At 35.0% G+C, this 17,217-nt stretch overlaps 2 pseudogenes; both read left to right on the top strand.

Moving 5' to 3' along the window:
• Positions 1–10,863: 10,863 nt before the first annotated feature.
• LOC102888519 lies at positions 10,864–11,220 on the top strand (annotated as a pseudogene).
• A 964-nt stretch (positions 11,221–12,184) lies between these two features.
• Positions 12,185–13,025, top strand: LOC102889264 (annotated as a pseudogene).
• Positions 13,026–17,217: the final 4,192 nt, after the last annotated feature.

Below are 17,217 nucleotides of genomic sequence, written 5' to 3'. Positions count from 1 at the left end.
AAAAAAAAAAGAGAAGAGACTGATAGTTATACAATTAATAAGCCTAAACTGGATAACCAATATTTAAAAGAAATCAAACAGCTGACATCAAACACATTAGAAGTTAATAAATGTCTATGATTCTCCTTTAAGGAGCAGCAAAAGAGAAATACCTAGTGTTACCAATGCATCAGTCACTTTTGTTAATAGAGATTTCATGACAATGATGGAAGATTTATAGAGCCTGAGCGATTAAACCATATTCATTTTTTCAATAGTGTTACTCATAAAATAACCTAGGCTTCAGTTACTCGCCTATAAAATAATGATGGAGGATGAGAGCAGATTGGCCCTCCATTTCTGAAGTCCATCATTCGGTGTCACCTGAATACAAAGAAAGAATGCTGTAAAATTGACTGGTGTCTGGAGGAGCACACAAAACAAAACTAAGAAGAAACATTATGTTTTACCTTTTTGTTACCCAAATATAATCACTCTTACTTTTCTTCAAGAAAACTCAGTTTAGAAAAAAGAATAATGCTGAAGGTATCACTCAGTCTGACTTCAAATAATAGTAAGAAGTGACAATAATCAAAACAGCATGGTATTGGCAGAAAAACAGAAAAACAGAATTGAGAGTCCAGAAATAAACCCCGTATATATGGACAAATAATTTTCAACAAAGGAGACAAAAACATACAAGGGAGAAAGGAAAGTCTCTTCAATAAATGGTGATGGGAAAATTGGAAAGACCCATGCAAAAGAATGAAACTAGACTGCTATCTGTCATCATATACCAAAATTAACTCAAAATGGATCAAAGATCTATATATAAGACTTGAAACAATAAATTACATAGAAGAAAACATAAATACTAAACTCATAGACATTGGATTTGGAGAGAATTTTAGGAATTTGCCCTTAAAGGCAAAAGAAGCCTATGAAAAGATGCTCAAGTCCACTAGTCATTAGAGAAATGAAAATCAAAACCACAATGAGATACCACTTCATACCTGTTAGAATGGCTATTATCAACAGGACAAGTAATAACAAGTGTTGGGGAGGAATGCAAATTGGTACAGCCACTGGTGGAAATGTAAATTGGTACAGCCACTATTTGGAGGTTCCTAAAAATATTAAGAATAGAATTACCATATGACCCAGCATGAAAACATTTATCTATAAAGATATATGCACCCCGATGTCCATCACAGCATTATTCATGATGGCCAAGACATGGAAACAACAGAAGTGCCCTTCAATAGATGATTAGACAAAGATGTGGTACATATATACAATGGAATATTACTTAGCCATAAGAAAAGATGAAATACTGCCATTTGCAACAGCATGGATGGATCATGAGATTATGCTAAGAGAAATAAGTCAGAAAGAAAAAGTTAAGAGCCATATGATTTCACTTATATGAGGGATACAAAACTGAAACCAAAACAAACAAGACAAACAGAGACTCATGGACACAGATAACAGTTTAGTGGTTACCAGAGGGAAATGGGGTAGGAGAGGAGTTAGATAAAAGTAAAGGAGGTCAAATGGTGACAGAAGGAAATTTAACTTTGGATGGTGAACACACAATGCAATATATATGATGTATTATTGAACTGTACACTTGAAACATATATTTGTATTAACCAATGTCACCTCAATAAATTTAATTTTAAAAACTTAAAATTCAAAAAAGGAAAACTCAGTTTACACATGTAAAAGTATTTATAAATATTCAGCTCACCAAAAAATAAACATGTTAATGAAAATTAAATTCATTGAGTTTTGTTAAATAAACTTATATATATTTTTTTTTCAGAAATACATGTTAACAGTTGGGATAATATTTTCCTCAGCATTTTTATATGATTCCATCTATGAATACAAAAAGAAATGATAAAGACAGCCATATTTATCAAAGTACATAAAAACAGATTGTTAATATTAGGATAACCCAATCAATGCCTTCTGTATAAAAAAAAAAGCCAAAGATATTGTCAATGCTATAAAATAGCTAGTAAAATGATGTACTCTTTATGAGTTCCTCATGTTGGAGGGTAGAAAGTCTCTAACTCTCAGGAAACTCTTGGATAACAAGGAAAAGTAGAAATATTCATCCCAAATTTGTCATCTATGGCATGCCTCAGGCAAAATATGCCAGCCTCCTTCCTTTTCTGCTTGGAGACTATCGTCTAAAATGGGAAGAGAAGATGGCAGGCCAGCACTAAGCTGTAGACACCACAATGTAAAGATCTTCTTCTTAGGCATGATTTGATACACCTAAAGTGGCATTTACAAAGGTCAGCTTTCTCCACTCACTTCTTCAGCAAAGATCCCCTCCCGCCTCACAAACGCCCCAACTATACCACCAGAATGGGCAGTTATCTCAAATGCCTAAGGAATTATCTGTAGTTCAAGAGACAGTGAACAACCCCCAAAGTCCTTCCATATATATCCCTGCTATGGTATGGAAAGTAGGATTAAGAACACAGACTTTGATTCAGGCTTCTGACCTTTAAATTCCAGCTTTGCCACTCTGCGACACTGGGTGGTAAGTCACCTCTTTAAGCTTAATTTTGTCATCAGCAATATGACAATAATAATAGTGAGAACTGCATACAGTTGACGTGAAAGTTAAATGAGGCAACCCATGGACAGTGTTTAACAATGATTGGTACATACTAAGAATTCAATAAAATGTCACTATTACTGATAGTAAAATTTGTATAAAAAAACACTTCCTATACCTGACATTATAGAAAGCTATATCCATAAATGATGATTAAAACATCCTTGTGAGGTAAATATTGTACTAAAATGCCATTTTATAGTTGAGGAACCAGTGGCTCAGAGAGAGTTTACATGAATTAACAAATTTAGTTTTAAAAAATTAAAAACCTGACAGGTGACAGAGCCAGAACCCAAACCCAGGTCTTTGACTCTACAGCCCGGGTCCCAGCTACTACTTCACAATTCTTACTCTCAAAGCAGGTATAAATAACTTTGAAATGAACAAAAATTATTACCGGGTGTCTTCAATGAAAAAACTTTTCTCACTACCTGATTTTATATGATCTCTGTGTATCATTATGTTTGAGCTATTTTACATCTCTGCAAACTGTAGATAACTGATAATGCATGCAAATAATTCTTGTCCATGTATATGCAAATAGATTTTGACTGTTATATGTGCACTGATTTTTTTTTCAACCCACTGCAAAAGTCAGTTATTCATCTATTAAGCAGATTCATTTAAGCACCCTAATTGCCTATAAATATTTCTACTCTTTGGATGCTCCTTTGAACCAGCTATATAATATCTTACTAGTTTCTTCATTAATTAATGAGATAATTATTAGAATCATTCACATGCATTTATTTTATATTTGCAGTAGAGTCATAATTTTACTGTTTTTTTTTTTTAAATAAATTATCTTTTAACACAGGGGAGATTTCAGCAAGCTCTAATACCCTCCCAGAAACACAAGGGAAGGCTCCCTGGGGAGTCTCCAGCCTGTGAATTCTGGTGGCAGAAAGACGAAGCGCTATATCAAATATTGAGTCTGAAACTCAAAATGTGTCAACGACTCTCTGTTAGTCACTTTAGGAAACCATGTTAACTCTTATAAGTCCTACCATGTTATGAAACAAATTAAGGCTTTTGTTCCACGGACCCAGATTGAGAGCAGCAAGAGGATCAGAACAACTTGATGATGTTCTATTAGTGTTCTCTCTTAACCTCTCTCCTCTCCTCAATTCCAAAATTACAGAAAACAGAATAGTCACTGCATTAGCATTATCTGCCTTGGTTCTTAACTGAGCATAGAGCCTACTCACAGCCAATACCCTGGAGTAACTATGCCTTTCTGAAGTCTAGCAGCCTGGACGCAAACAGGACAGAGCAACCACTGTGGACTCGCTGTACCCTTGCAAACCCAGGATAGAAAATGCTGGGCTCTCAGAACCCAGCACTTCTCTGTAGTAGGAAGAGAAACCCTCCTTCTCTCCCACCCATGTCTTTCGATGCTTCATGTTGTCCATATTCCAGGATGGGTGTGAAGCCCTTGTACTCATTTATAAGGTAGGAAAACAGATGGAGCTGGCTTAATTTGTAAAGACAACTAGTTATCAAATAAGTACAGATGGAGTAAGTAGCACAATTATTACCAGAGAACTGAGGCTGCCAGATGGTTTCATTAAAAAAAAAAAAAAAAAAAATCAAGGCTGGGTGCCAGAATCATAGCAGGGACCGGCCTGCTCCCAGGGGTATAGAAAACCATGCAGATTTAAATCACTCTGCTACTTGTCTAAAAGTCTGCTCCTCCACAGACATAGTCCTCTGTGGCTGCAGAGGAAATAGGAGGAAGTTTGGGGTCACCAGGTGGCTAGAATGTCATATTAGGAGGCTTTCCAAAGGTGAAAGTAAAGAATGCGAAAGGATTGCTTGTCCATAGTATAGATGGTATAAGAAATTAGCTGTTTAAAGAATAAGAGCCAAACTTTAAAAGGACAAACTTTAAATAGTATAGATGGTATAAGAAATCAGCTTTTTAAAGAATAAGAGTGAAACTTTAAAAGGACACTGGGGCAAGATAAAGAAACTGTGTTCTTTGTTTTGTTTTGTTTGTTTCTTGAGTCCAATGTTTGCATTCAGAACTCTTCCCTTCTTGGCAGTTCCCCTAAGAAGAAGGGTTCTTACTGACTGGCTGACTCTTTTCTCAGGCTCAGCACTGGTAGCTGAATCACTAGTATCTCTGGGTTAAGTTCAAAGTACCAAGTTAGTTAGTAAAGTAAAAAAAAAAAAAAAATTGAAAAAGGGAAAGTCAGTCTGCGCAAACTCCAGATGGTTGATTAAACAATCTAAACCTTGTGGCTAATTTTATCTTGTCTAGGGAGAGCAGGCTTCTTCATTCTGCACCAGCATTTCTGTAGATCACGTCCATTAATGGTGAGGTTGGAGAGAGCTGTCCGACACCAACAGAACTCTGCGAGTTAATCATTCACTGTAGTTTTTGCTCCATATTGTAAGTGCTGTTGCTTTCTTCAGCCTCTTGTCTCAAAGGGTTAGCTATATTCACTTTAGGGTCTGCAAGAACATTGCTGCCCTGTGGGCAGAAGCCACGAAAACCAGATCTTGTTACTGTGAGACTGCAATCTAGAGAATCTCCCAGTATGCCAGGGCTGGGACTTGATAGAGATATTATAGGATGATTGCCAAAGATGTTTTATATGTCTCAGAGCCTTTCATTCTTGTTTTCGTTTTTAATCTTATTCTCAGAGTAAGCATTTTAAAAATTACTGATTGATTAACTATGTTCTTCCTCCAAACCTCTACATACTGATTTATTCATTCAACAGTTGTTTATGAAATCATCTCCTTCTGACCCCTGCCATGATGGAAATATACAGTGAAGCCACTGTAATGTTGACTTGAAAGGCAGACAGAATTGGGTTTGAATCCCTTCTCTACCATTTACCTGACAATGAGTGAGTTATTTTACATCTCTCATCTTAAGTTTCCTCAGTTATGAAATGAAGATAATATAATACCTACTTGCTAGAGCTGTTATTACAAAATTCAAGGTCAAGATACAGCATATATATGGTTAACAAAGTGCCTAGCAATAGAATTCGCTCAGTTGGCAAATAAAGGATTTATTTCTCATGCTTGTATAAATATTCCATTCTTATTCTGAGCTTCATCCTGCCTCATTCCATCTTTCTCCTTTCAAAGGCTCTATGCAAGCCAGTAATTTAAAAAGTTGTCTGTAGATCATTATTAGGCAAGGAAATACACTAGATTAGTATTTGCGAGGGATGAGATATGATTTGAAAATCTGAGGGAACAATTTTAGGCTTCTAATGTGGTCTTTCCAGAAAGTATATATATTGAAATATATATTATCTTCATAAATTACTTTTTCTGTATTTCTCCTTTATATTTATTATACTTGATAGAGTAACATCAATTTTTATTAGAATACACATAATTGTTATATTATCTAAATTTCATTTAAGAATACTAAAGAGAGCATTAAATATATCTGTTATAAAGAGCATGCATTGAACCTGGTAGAAATGAAAACAACTGAACCATATGTTTCATAGCCAAGTCCTTTTTATTATTCCTGCTTTAATAACTGTGCCCACATTTTTTCTAATGTCCTCAGTACATTTCAATATTGTTATCCAGAAATTAATATGCTTAGAAAAATTGCCTTAACACTTGCCAACACTCAAACATTCCCAGCATTCCTTGTGGGACCTTAAGGCCACCTCACCCTGCCTTATACCTGTGCAAATTGTGATCACAGTACAAAATATTAGGATCCATTCTCCCCAGGGCTCTATACCAGGATATTATGCTCTTCTCCCTTGGTCTATCTTCCCTCTGCTGGCCACATGCCCCGACTTTTCTACATTATGCTCTCTGACATAGTAACAAATCTCTTCTGTTTTCCATGATTCTTAATAGGACACCCCTCTCACCTACTTTCTTGCCTCCTCTCTTCCATGAGGAGTGGCTCCCTTTACTTGCGTCATATAGCGCATCAGTAGCCTGGGCATTCTCCAGCTCCTCAGTGCTAAGCTCATCCCATCATGATTCCATTTTTCTTTAAAGTAGTTGCTGTCCCCATAGATAAGGCTCACTCCTTGTTATTGTTGTCACTTGGCATACTCTCCCACATTCTTAGTGTAGCCAGATAACTATTTTCCTTATTCCCATTATTTTCCTACCATTCATGGCTTTCTAAAGAGTGTCCATAAGGAGAAAACAGATACAGGTCAAATGAAAAAGTCAACTGAAATGTCTGAAAAGATTTTTGTAAATTTATAGAAGTAAAGAAGCCTTAAAAGTTAGTTTTTGCTAGCCAAGTCTCTTGAGAAAGAAAAATGTTATTGAATTCTAAAAGCTTCCTTTAAATATGAAAGGCCACAGCCTGGTCAACAGCCTGGTATTTGAGTATAGAGTTTATACCACAAACAAGACCCTAAGCTTAAATAAAATAAAGAAACGGTGATGTCTTATGACTAACATGCCCAAAATTCTATGAAGGAAAATAATAGTCATTATAGAATAACAGCCTTTTTCTAATCTAGATTAGGAAACAGGAAAAGCCTCTTAGAAAAAGTGACCTGAGATGAGAAAGTCACCAGGGAGATTTGGAGAAATTGTTCAAAGTAAAAAAAAAAAAAAAATTTACAAAGGCCCTAAGATATAAAGCTAGATGGACACTAGAGAGTGATCATGAGAGGGATATGAAATTTAAGAGGTGAATGGGACAATACTTATTGAGCAATGCCTATATACCATGCATTGTTCTATGGATTGAAAATCCAGTACTGAGCAAAACAGACAAAAAAATCCCTACACTAATAGAGCTTATATTTTAGTGATAAGAGACAGCTAATATATAACATAAATTAATAAATCGTGTAGGATATAATGCTAAAAATAATGTATAAGGAGAAAGAGAAGGAGATAAGTTAGATCATACCAAGCTTTGTAGGCCATTTTAAGGATTTTCTTTTTCTTTTTCTCTTAGTAAAGTGGAAAGCCATTGGAGTAGAGCAGAGAAGTGACATGATCTAACTTGTGTTTAAAAAAAAAATCAATGCATTCCCTGAGTTGAGAATGGATGACAAGTAGAATCAAGGAGACCAGTTAAAAGGCTAGTGTAATAGTACAAGTTAAGAAATTGATAGTAGCTTGTAACTGGGTGGTAGTAAAAGGGATGGCAAAAACTAAACAATGTTGACATGTGAATTCCTGATGGGTGAGATGTGGGTTGTGAGGGAAAGGGAGAAGTTAGTAATGACTTCAGGGTTGGTTTGCTACTTCTCCCTAAGCATCTGGAAGAGCAGGGTTGCCATTTGAAGAACAGAACTGTAATTTACTGAGTTGGAAAAGACTTATTTGAAAAATGTTTAACAAGGAAGATCATATCAGGTTTGATATGATCAGTAAATATCCTCTGGAGGTGTTGTGGTGGCGGTTAGGCAAAAGGTCTCGAGTTGAGGTGAGAGAACCAGGGAGTTCTCAGCAGAGAGATGACATTAAAAGAAATGATATTTGGTGAGATCCTCAAGTGAATGTACAAAGAGAAGAGGGACTGACCCTTCGGACACTCCAAGGAGAGACCAGCAGAGGAAATTAAGCAAAAGTAGTTATTAAAGCAGAAGAAATGCAAAATGTGTTGCAATGAAACAAAGTAGAGAAAATATTTCAAGATACAAAGAATGAATGACTGTTCAATTGTTTCAGACTCTTCAAGTAAGATAAAGACTGAGAATCAATCATTGTATTCAATAACATGGAGATGACTCACCTTGAGAGAGTAATTTTGTTAATGGTTAGTACCAAAAAATGAATCAAGTGAATCTTGGAGAGCATGAGAGAAGAAAAGTAGACAGAGTTTAGAGAACTCTTTAAGAAGTATTCAGACACCTAAAAAATCAAATTATAGTTAAAGAGGAAAACACAGACAAAAATAATAACATTAATATTACCAGAGAGAATGAACGAGTTAAAGGAGAGAAACTGACGGAGTAGGAGAGAGACGGGAGAGAATTGATAAGGCGGTGTCCTTAAAAGGATGGTATGGATTGGCAATAGGGAGAGGTGTCAACATCTAGTTGGAGCACAGACAATTCATCCAGAGGAAAATGAGAAGTCAAGCACATGGGTGAAGATATTACAAATGTGAAGATAGGAGCCTAAGAAAGAACACATATACTATATTCGCTAGAAAACGTATGTTTCCCCAAAACAGAACAACTATGAATTCAACCCTCATATTGACAAACCCTACACATAGTACGGTCTCAACTAAATACTCTTTAAGAAGAATAAAGCAGTACATTCTTTACATATACTACACAAATGTACACACTATATATCTCTGTGTATGTATTCATCTCATCCTTATAGCTTCAGCAAAGAATGTGTTAAACTGCCCTATGAGTGTTAAATATCAAGCTCAAGCCTAACAAAAACGCTAAAGAAATTAGTGACATAACCTTCTCTGTATGTACTCATATTTAATGACCCACTTGACACTTAAGCTCATCTCTCACACCGTCATTTTTACTTTATAAAATGAGCTTTACTAAGCAAACTCAGTACCCTGTCACATATAATGATACTTCCACATTCTCTTAAAATGATAAAACTGAATCTAAAATTTTATTTGTTTATTTAGCATAGTCTCTTGTCATTTGAAAACTGATTGGATAGCTCTTTAAATTTCTTGACTAACCAAGCAAGCAAATTAAATTAAAAACACTGACTCACTCTATTTGGGGTAAAAATCTAATTTTCCAAAAGAATAGGTTGACTTCTGTTTCCAGCACTTTGGCAACTATATACTCTGATTGACCCTCCCACTGTAAAAAACTAAAAATGATGGATAAAAGATATTTTGAAACATTTGATGTATCAATTAGCAAGTGAACAAGAAATACTCAGAAATAACAAATATAAAAATAAAAATAAAAATAGCTAAGCTAAGCTAGGGAATTTGAGCTTTGTTTTTCATGAACATAGAGAATGGAAGACAAAGCTTGGAGCCAACCCATAATGTTGAGAGTAACAGAAGACCACCCCATGCAAATCAAGGATCTCCAAGTAAACTGGGGATTCCAGGGAAAGAAAAACTAGAAATTACCTTTATCAGCACTGCTCCCAGGGTCTTGCAAGGAAAACTGCTCTTTATGAACTTTGGCACTGAGTTAATGGAGGATAAAAAGCTCCCTTGATAATCTGAAACTTCAACCTAGTCTATATTTAACTTAATATGCTGAAAGCACCCTATGGATGGTCTGAAAACCTCAATCTTAGAATTTAATTATAAATGGCCCCATATTTTTAATATCTCCAGGTGCCCAAAATAAGCAAAAACTGATCTTCTTTAGAGGAAAATGTACTTCCATCACAGATCTCAAAGAATTACCAGGGATAAAGTTCTAAAAAGTACGAATATGATCTAAAATAATCTAACTTGACAAAAAATAAGACACCAGGAGGAAGAGCCAGTAGAAAAGAAAAACAACACAATTAGATTTATAATGTTCTAAATATAGAGTATGTATCCATTAATATCATAAAAATGATATGGAAAGTTCCAAATATGAAAAAAGTAAGAGAGTAAGTTGGTATTGTGAAGTAAACACTCTGAAGGGCCCGCCCATTACAAAACAAGATCCTGTATAAAACATAAGTTTTATTCATTCTAGGTTTAAAGAAAGTAAGACATTCCCAAGCAAAAACACTATGAAAAAATATGAGGTAAAACAATAGGCATGAGTGCTAACTATACACAAAATGAAGAGTGGTCATGAGGGCAACTCCCACTTATTGGAAGACTAAGTTTTGAGATAGTAGCAAGTTGATGAAACAACCTGAGTCATGAGGGCTATGGATCATGTAAAGCAGCAAAGCTGTTCAAGGACAAAAGGCTCCTTTTGTTGAAGAAAGCAAACATTAAACCTCTGAATGAAATAATAATCGATTTTAGCACCCATATTTGTCATGGATTAAGATCAGCGAAGAATAGACTCAAAATCAGCGAACACCAAATACATATGAAAACAACATTAAGGGATTGCTAATAAAATAACAATCATTAACTTTAGATCTTAAAGAGATGCATAATATTTAATAACTGTATGAACTATTTAGTAATAAATAGTGGAATAAAAATAGTGAGTAAGCAATAAGAAACCATTCCAAATAATTAGGTAGATTTCATAAAAAACAATAATTAGCCCTTTCTCTGCCACAGAGGAGTCACTCAGAGGCGAAGGCTTGAGTGCATTCAAGATTCAGCTCCACTTGTAACCTACAGCCAAGAACGAGAAAGGCAGTGCTATGGAGGTGTAATGGATGTTAATGCTGCTTTACAAGAGGTGCTGAAGACAGCCCTCCTCCACAATGGCCCTAGCATGTGGGATTTGCCAACGCCTTAGACAAGTGTCAGTCCCATCTTTGTGTGCTTGCATCCAACTGCAATGAGCCCACGTATGTCCTGTGGGTGGAGGCCCTTTGTGTTGAACACCAAATCCACCTAAGTAAGGTTGATGACGACAGAAAACTAGAAGAACAGGTAGGTCTCTGTAAAACAGAGAGGGAAAATCCCGTAAAGTGGATAGTTGCAGCATGTGGTGGTTAAGGAATATAGCAAAGAGGCTCAGGTCAAGGATGGCATTGAAGAGTACTTCACATGCAAGAAATGAGTTAGTAAAGTGCTTTTGTGTCTCTAAATACATACATACATACATACATACATACATATATACATACATACATACAGACCTAATAACTAAAACTTTCAGGAAAAAATATATATATAGTTGTTAAAAAAATTTCCCATCTATTTTTTTATTAAGATTTTCTTTTATAGCAGTTTTAGATTCAGAGCAGTACTGAGGGGATATATGGTGGTTTCCCACCTACCCCTACATATGCAGAGCCTCCAAAATTATTAAAATTTTTTACATGTAACAGATGGGGTTGAAGAGCATATTATCTACAGATGAAGAGAAAATTAAAAAGCAAAAGAACTGAAAGAGCTGCTCAGGATATAACAGAGAGCCAGGAGATAGAAAATGTTCAAGAGAAATTAAGAGATATGGAAGACTGAATAAAAAAGTCTAACATAAAGCTAATTGAAGTCTCAGAAGGAAATAATGGAGAAAATAGAGAATAGATAATATATGGAGAGATAACGGCTTCAAATTTTCTAAAACTAAAAGAAAGGCATGAATTCATTATACAGGAAGTTCAATGTATGCCATACATAATAAATAAAGAGAAGTCCACGCATAGAAACACCATTACTGAAACTGCATAAAATCAAAAGCAAAGAGAAAATATTAAGAAGAATGAAAAAGACAGTTTATCTAGAAAAGAAAGACAATTAGTCTGATATCATGCTTCTTAGCAGCAAAAATGGAAATTAAAGATAGCAAAATAATATATTCCAATTGCTGAGAGAAAATAGCTATCAAGTTCTACCTTTGTACTCGAAAAATCATTATTTTTCAAGAACAAGAGCCAAACAAATCCAGCAGTCAATTTTTAAAAAGTGTTTTTAACTGTCACGCGCTAAAATAATTCTAAAGGAATCTGTTTCATTTAAAAATTATCCCAGAAAGACTGTCTAAGCTCTACCTGTTTTCTCAACTTCCTGGGAGGTGGATGCCAGCGCTGCACAGTAGGTTTCCTGCCGAGGCTTGCCACGTGCTCCAGACACTGCAACTGTCCAGCTCCCAAAGCTGCTCCTCTGGGTCACAGGCATCCACTGGAGACAGACGCATAGCCAAGTGTGGAGAACTTGCCCTGACCAGCACCAGAGTATGGCTGCTCAAGGTTCCTAAATCTTTGTCTCAGCAATGGGCTAAAGCCCCTGGAACAGGTGAAGTTGGGAAACTGCAGATTGTCAAGAATCAAAGAAAGAGGGAGGTGTCATTTACTTTGAAAGAGGATCTTGCAAATGTTCATGATGCTAATAAAAACCTAGCTTCAGTCCGTGCTCCTAGAGAACATCCATTTGTCTTGCAAAGTGTTGGAGGACAAACATTAACAGTATTTACTCAGAGCTCATCAGATAAGCTTTCACTGGAAGGCATAGTGGAACAAAGAGCTGAATGCTGATCTGTTGCCAGTAAAAACTACATTTTATTAAAGAGACTGCTAATAGAAGAATATTCCAAACCTGTGAGGCTATCACAAGAACTAAACAAAGTTGTGACAACCAATTACAAACCTGTTGCCAATCATCAATATAATATAGACTATGAAAGAAAAAAGAAAGAGGATGGAAAATGAGCTTGAGCTGACAAACGATATGTTTTAGACATGCTGGTTTTGCTTTTGAGAAACATCAGTATTATAATTAAAGGACTTGGTGGACATCACAACATAATCTGAAGGAAATCTTAAAAGAAATTGGTATTCAAATGTAAAAGGGATCCACAAAAACACATGGGAGCTGAAGCCAGCGTACAGACATTACCAAGGAGAAGAAAAGAGCGATTAAAAAGACTCTAAGCCAGCATGCTAACAGAACAACACTGATACTTGACCTTGAGCACCATCTGTCATAAGGGTAAAATGACTGATTTTTTAATTTTCCTAGGTGATCATGTTGCATATTTACACACATCAATAAAAGGAGAGCATTTATCTTTCTACAAAAAAAAAAAAAGTCTGAGAAGAATAGTAAGCAAAGAAGTTTATAAACTTGGAATGATAAACAAAAAGGAACTGTATGCAAAAAAATGTATTAGGTTGTATGTAAATCTCAAACACAAAATAATATATACTTGAGATGGGGTCATTAAAGTGTTTCAAGGCCCTTGGATTATTTGGAGAAGGAGCAAAAATACTAATCTTTGAATTTGTTAGGTAAATATGCTCCATAAAGTTTTGATGTTAACCACTAAAAAATTGTAATAGGGTATATAATTTCCATACTTTTGGAGTAAGCAGAAATGGAATAAGAAAACAAATAAACAAATGACTACAAAACTTAATCAATGACAAAAACAAAAGGCCAGAAAGAAAACAAACAAACAAAAAGTACGCATAGGAGAAGGTGGGCATATGAAAAGAAAAAGATGCTAGAAACAAGTTCAAATAAATGAATACTCACAATAAATACAAACAGGCTTAACTTATTTTTTTTTATTAAACAACTTATGCTGTTTAAGAGAACTACCAAGAATATAAGGATAATATAGTTAGAAGTTCAAAGTTGGATAAAGATACGAGGTAACTCTAAACAAAAGGCACATTAATATAATATTGTCTGAAAAAACAGATTTTAAGAAAATTATTTTTATGAGATGAACTAATCACTACATAAAAGTTAATTATTAAATTTACCAGGAAGATAAAATATTAAATATAATAAAAATGCCTCAGACTTTGTAGATAAATTTTGAAGAACTACGGGAAAAAAATGGACAAATCCATTAACACAGTGGATGCTCCAACATAACTCCCTCAATTGAAAAGACATCCAAAAAACAAATGATGATCTAGAGTATTTGAGCAACACAATTAGCAAGTTTGATTTATTGGACACAGTTCTTGTTTCTATCCCCATCAACTGGAAAATACATATATTTCTAAATGCACCTGAATATCTACAAAATTTGACCACTTACCAAGTGGCATAAAGCTGGTGTCAAAGAATCAATATCATACAAACTGTTTTCTCATACAGCAAAAATACATTAAAAGTTTTTTTAATTAAATTTTTTTCAACATTAGAATTCAAAGTTTTAAATGACATGAATTAAAGAAGAAATCGTAAACTTTAAATTTAAATGTATAAGAATTCAACAAAAATAAAACAACAACATTGAAATCTACAAAATACAAATAGCACAATTACTTAGAAATTTATAGCCTTAAATACATTTAAAACATGGAAAATATGTTATGAGAAGATGAAATAAATCAGGTGATCGTGCTTCTGGGAAAGGACAGTTTAGGCCAAAACTTAAATGAGAAATAATGAAGGATGATACTACAGAGTCCATTCATTTTATCTGGTGTGCATTACAGAAGAATTAAGCAAACAGCATTTAGGATATTTGCTATAGACACATTTAAAAAAAAAAAGAAGCCAAGAATCAAGCAAATCTCAACTGAAGCTAACAAGCAATGAATGCATAATGGTAAAGCCATGTGGCCACAAAAGAACAAAATTGATTTTATAAAATATCAGAACTTACTTATTTGAGTAAATATTATTTGCTACAAAAGAATTACTACTGGCCATGACTAATATAAAAAATAATAAAATAAAGTAATTGCTTTAAAAATAATGCTGGAAATAGGTGAATAGATCCTAGCAAACCAAACTTTCTGCCAATAACAACTATAAATTCTGGGCAAAAATAGACCAGGAAAAAAAAAAAACTACCTGGAGGTACCAGAGTGTGAACAGAACCACAGATAAAGGAAAGGGGAGGTAGCCAATAGTTAGAAGAAGGAAATAGAATTGGTCAGTTTTCCATTTGTCTAGGGCAAAGTCCAGTCAGTTCCAACAGCTTAAATGGGGATATTAATAATATATATGTGTGTGTATCATAATGTCTTACTGACATTATGAACCAGGAATATGATGCCTACAGCATGATATACAGAGTGCTCAAAGATTGAATAGTTCATTAAATATTTTTAAAGGGAATATGTAGATAAAATAATCATACAAAAATAGTATTTATTCAAGAATTAATATTGAGGATTTATCTCATATTAAGCATTGTGAAGATATGAAGTTAACTTCGGCACTGGTTCTGCTGTCAAGGCATTTATGGCTAGATAATTAACAGATAACTAATCAGTTATATCAATAAGATACAGATAAAATTCTATGAACTTTCAGAGGAAGGGATGGAGTAAAACTTTGGACAGAAGGACATTTGCGATGAGTAGGATGAGAAGCTTTGGATTTCAGAGAAGAAAGGAAGGGTATTGCAAGAGGAAGGCCAGTATGGGCAAAGGTAAAGAAATGAACAGCAATTAGAAGATAGGGAATAGTGTGTAGTGAAATAGCTAGAGTTGAGGGTAAGTGGACATCATTAGCAGGAAATTGTTTTGAGGCCTGTCACTAAAAACTCTTAATGCCAACAACAAAGTAAACAAGATGGCTTCATCTCTTGAAAACTTAGCAAGCTAAAAAAATAACAGCTAGAAGAGAATTTTTGATTAATATTATTTTCAGGGAATTCTAAATCTCTAAGAGGAGAAAAGGGCAATAAAACAGCTATGATTTAAGTAAGGATGTAAAAGATAAAAATCTTCATGTAAAACTGAGACTATATGAAATACATAGTCTATTGATGAGTGAGGTCAGGGGGAATAAGCTATTTACATAAAGAGGAAAATGAAAGAAAGATGATAAATAGGATGTATGAACTAGAGAGCACACGGCTCTTCCAGCATACTTACCAGAAATATCAGATAAAAAAATATCATCCGCTCAAGTCTGAGTGCAAATGAGCTGGGGAGCATATGATAGGATTTTTTAACATATGCTTTATGTCTATCTATTAAAGCGAATATGGGAGAGAGGGAATAAAAGCAAAAGAAAAATATTCCAGTATCAGGAAATAAATTATTCCTCAGGGAAAAAAAAAATCAAATAATTGTGGACAAAGTTCTCTGTCAGGAGGCTCACAAGAGCATGTGTAGCTTAGGTAAACCAAATGGTATAAATAATTAACACTTGAAATTTTCAGGTGCTTTCTGGTTATTGCCACAGATCTGATTCCTGAACTGGAAGCACTATGCATTGTTGTGCATGAGAGAGAGAGAGAGAGAGAGAGAGAGAGAGAGAGAGAGAGAGAGAGAGAGAGAGAGAGTGTGTGTGTGTGTGTGTGTGTGTGTGTGTGTGTGTGTGTGTGTGTATTTTAGGTACTGACTGCTCAGTCTCTTTATTTTCTATTTTTACCACACTGGGAAAGTATCCCTTCTAAAAGTCAACTCAGGCAGCTTTGTTTTTATACACACACTACTCACACGTGCACAAGCCATATTTTTCTGGGGGTGCCGGTGCTACTGAACAGGGAAATGATGACACACAAAGCACACAATGACTGATAAACACTGTCTAATGGGATTACCTCCCAGGAAATTGAGGAGAATCTAATGACGCTGCTTATTAAACAAAGCCCAGGCACCTCCATGGTGGCACAATGCCCAGTTTCTCCACTCTACTGCCAGAAAACATCAATTCTCAGGGCACAGGGGAAAGGGAGTATCTGGTTAGCAAGGTCAGCTGATTTTCTCTTCTCATGTCAAATGTCTTCTCTTCAACATGGGTATTTCTGAACCTTCAGGGAAGCCATTAGAGGATAATAAATATAAATCAGCAAGAGAAACTGTTATGTCCTTTCTGAAGACTGTACCAAACAGAAATAAACACATTCAAAGAATCCCAGACACACAGACATGTGGTCTGTGCATCTATAAGTTATCCAAAGATCTCCATCTAGAGAGAACCAAGTGACGGGTCTTGATTTTCCCCTGCCACCTATTTCTAACATAAAATAATGTCTTTTTTTTTAACTTAATTTTAGAAATATCTTCTTAGCTTGCAAGACTTAACTCAAGTGTTACCTCTTCTATTAAGTCATTTCAGATCACTGTGCTGGAGGCTAAATGGATTGTGCTTCACTTTTTGAGTCCCCTATATATTGCACTCCTATCGACAG

Source organism: Pteropus alecto, unplaced genomic scaffold (assembly GCF_000325575.1).
Source record: "Pteropus alecto unplaced genomic scaffold, ASM32557v1 scaffold25, whole genome shotgun sequence".
Lineage (NCBI taxonomy): Eukaryota > Metazoa > Chordata > Mammalia > Chiroptera > Pteropodidae > Pteropus > Pteropus alecto.
Note: the sequence above shows the minus strand (reverse complement) of the source record. Positions and strands in the feature narration are given on the sequence as shown.